The following is a 3,874-nucleotide window of genomic DNA, read 5'->3' on the forward strand; positions in this document are numbered from 1 at the left end:
AACACGTACGCAGGGGGCGAGCCGCGAGCTGAGAAAGCCTTTATCCAGCCCAGGAGGCTGTTTACCCACCATTCGGGGAAAGCAACGAAAACAGCTGCTGAGAAGAAGCGAGGTCAGGGTCTTCCCACGGTGAGGAGGGGGGCGACGGAGCGGCCGCTCGACCTCAAAGGGCCGAGAGTGCCGCCTGACCACTGCCGCTGAGGCAAAGAAGCAGCGCTAAGAGCCGCCACATCCCGGAGGTGGGAGTTCCCCGTCTTCCTCTGAACAGGCAGAAGACGCTGTGTCTCGGGAACCTCGAGTCCCCCGCTGGACGCTCTCTCTGGGCCCCGGCGCTTCTGCTCCCCGCGCAGGCCGGCGTCGAGCTGCAGCTGCATCAAACCCTTCGAAGCCGAGTCCAGGGAACCTACCTTAGATCAGATTCGGCCTGCGGGTGTGTCAGGTTAGGGGAGGCTCCCGGGCAGATACTGCCGGCGAATCGGAGTCTCCTGACCCAGAACTACCCAAGCCAGCTGGTCGACCTGAACACTGCCCCGTGGCGTGAGCTAGCGTTTACTGGGCACTGCCCGTGTGCCAGGCGTGTGCTGAGGGCATCGCCTGCATCGTCTCATTGACACTCAGAGCACCTACGTGCAGTCCACACTGTTCTTGTCCGCATCTCACAGATGACACGGACCGGTGTCACTCGCCCAAGGACCCTGGACGTGGCTCTCAAGCTCCCCCTTAACCACTGGGAGGGAAAAACCTGTGGAGTGCACCACGGATCCTGATGAACCTCTGAGAACACTTTATCCAGCCCCTTCTGTTTGCAGGCGGAGAAGCTGAGGGCCAGAGATGGGAAAAGGCTGGCCCGAGTTTGCACAGAGAGCTGAAAAGCCCACCCAAGCACCATGCACTAAGATTCATTCACCCTGCACCTTAGCGTTCTGGGTGAGTATTGGGAGGACACCCTAATCCCTGAGCCACAGACTCTTATTTAGCATTTTCCAGATTCCAAATTTGCTTCAGTCCCTGTTGGCCCTAAACACTTCTGCATAAGAGCTTGTCAAAACAACAACACATCTCTTGTTTTCAGAGTTTCATCAAATAGGAGACTGTCCAGCTGGGATCACTGGCTGCTCATGATGTGAATTTGGGTTTCTGCAGCTCATTAGCTGGTGTCCTTGGTCAAGACACTCAGTCTCTGAGCTGGTTTGTTCCTTGGTAAAATGGGGATACCAATATTCATGGAAGGGCCTATTATATTCCAGGCCCCCGCCGTCCAACACAAATATAATGGGAGCCACAAATGCAAGCCACGTGTAATTTTACATTTCCTAGTGCTCACACTAAAACTAGATGAGGGAAGCAGGTGAGCCAAAGCACTTGACATGCACACAGCATTATTTTCATAATTTCATTTAACCAGTATATTCAAAATGTCATCATTTAATATCTAATTAATGGGCAATTGTTAATGAGATACTTCATGTTTGATTTTCACACGTCTTCAAAATCCGGTGTGCATTTTGCACTCACAGCACACCTCAGCTTGGAGTAGCCACGTTTTAAATGCTCAATAGCCACACGTGGCCAAGTGGCTACTGTGTTGGACAGCACGTGCCAGGCCTTGATAAACATTCTGAGCACAGAGCTCTGTGATTTCTGAGTGTGTGCATTTGCATCTTGACTGGGACAGGTGGTCTTCATTGCAGCCTGCAGATAATCTGTTGGGACCTGACAGGTCTGGAGGGTTTGAGTTTGGATCCAGCATTGGAAGGTGATCAATCCCCACTCCTCCCTGCTTGGAGCAGGTCCCTGGGTGCCTCCGAGAAACTTCCCTCCCCAGAACCATTTCCTCCAGCTTTACAAATAGGACTTTGGCATCCTCTGCAAATACCCACATCCATTTGGTGCATCAGGAGTGTTTGTAACAACTGCACAACAGGCCGAGATCCAATGAGGGTGAAGAGTGGAGACCAGGGTGAGGTGACAGGAGAGCTGGAGGAACTGTGTTCTCCCTGCCCTGTGGGGCCCTGGGGCCCAGGGGTCTGGTCAGCGTGGCACCTGGACGCTGTCCCTACTTTCCAGTTAGCTAATTTTATAAATTCAAAACACAGCATTCATGTAAATCGGTGCAGCTAGAGAGCAAACTCTGGGATATTTTGTTAAGTGAAAGAAGCGAAGAGCAGAATATGGTGAGCCAGTGTGGAACACGAATGCACGGCCTGTGTCAGGAAGGGTGCAGCAGTGACTGGTGGGGGGCGATTCAGGAGAGGAATTGCAGCAGGGGGCAAGGGAGGCTGACTTCTCATGATCTAACCCCTGGTAATATTCGCATTGCACCAGGAGTATTACCGCTTTTCTTCTTTTATGAGCATGCAGGACATTTTCAATTAAAAATAAACTAATTAAAATATCCTTCCCCCGCTCCATCAATGACAAAGGAATGCATGGTCGTTGTAGATCACTCCCAAACCTGGAAGGAAGAGCAGGAAAATGCTGTGCTGCTTCATTGCTGGGCGTTTGAGGACCCAGAGTCCATACCTAGGGAGATGGTTTGCTCTTAAATTAATTTTCCATGTATCCCCACTTAAGCATCTGTTGGGATTTAATTGGGTGAGAGGAAAAGACCAAAGGGGCTACTAATCCATGTGAACACACATGCACACAATAAACAAAGCGTCCCCCCCACACAAATGAAGGGCTACCCATCACCCTCAGCTTCACACCCACATATAGCAACTGAAGGGTTTCCACCCAACACCTCGCAGCCCTAGCCCAATGCCCAAAGTTTTTCACACCCACAAACACACGTACCAGGAGAACCAAGGCTCTTTACACGCATGTACCCAGCAACTGTGTGCTTCACACACACACACATACACACACACACACACACACATCAAAGCACTTCATATACACACTCCAACAACCAGAGTTCACACCCACACACACGTCCCTAACAACCAAAGCACTTCACACGCACCCCCCAAAATTTTCCTACCTCAACCAGTGCTTCTTACCCTCCCCTACAGACCCCACCAACCAAAGCCCTGCGCCTCCCGAAAGAGAAAACCCCAAGCACTGGGTTGTTCACGCAGCCGCTGGGTACTTGAGCACCAAGGCGTCTGCTGAGACTTTCTTTTCAGATTAATGACAGAGCCCATGGAGGGGGCTCCGATGACGGGAGAGAGCAGTTACCCCGAATCTTTTCTATGCTGATTAGGGATTCCGTCTCCAGCCTGCTTTGGCTCCCGCTAAATCTTTTTCTAATGAGATGTGGCTTAACCAGATCAGAGGGCTGAGAAAAAAGTTGCAATTAACTTTAAGAAGAAAAGGCGTGAAAAAGAGGAGGGGGCAGGGAAAGGGGCTGGGGCTGGCAGCCAGGAGGGCCCGGAGGGCAGGGAGATGCTCCTGGGGTGAGGGGCATCCGACCCTCCTGACACTATGCTCACTGCTCCAGGGGTTGCAGAGTTTAGGGAGGGTCCCCTGCAGTTCCTGCTGGGTCAGGCCTCCCGCCACTGCGGCTGGAGGGGCCTGGAGGGGAGGGCTGGGGGCGCTGGGTGTCCTGGGCTCTGGGCCTTCCCTTCCCTGCTCCGCACACCTGACACCTGGTGGGGATGGTGGGGAGAAGGGACTTCTCAGCTGTGTCTTTCACACTGAGCTCTCCCTTCTTCCTGCTCACTCCTACAAAGATGGGGCGGGGGGGGGGGGGGGGGGCTCGGCCACCTGCCTCGACCCTCCTGGTCCCCCAGGTGGCAAGTCAGCCCTCAGAGTTTTCTCAGGTCTGCTGGGCTCAGCTCTCCCCCGGCAGCCAGAAGATGGCCAGGGCCTGGGCCTGGGGCGCTGAGCTGCAGCTGGGGTCTCCCTAACACCCCTCGCTGTTCCCGGGCGC

Source organism: Miniopterus natalensis, chromosome 14 (assembly GCF_054644295.1).
Source record: "Miniopterus natalensis isolate mMinNat1 chromosome 14, mMinNat1.hap1, whole genome shotgun sequence".
NCBI lineage: Eukaryota > Metazoa > Chordata > Mammalia > Chiroptera > Miniopteridae > Miniopterus > Miniopterus natalensis.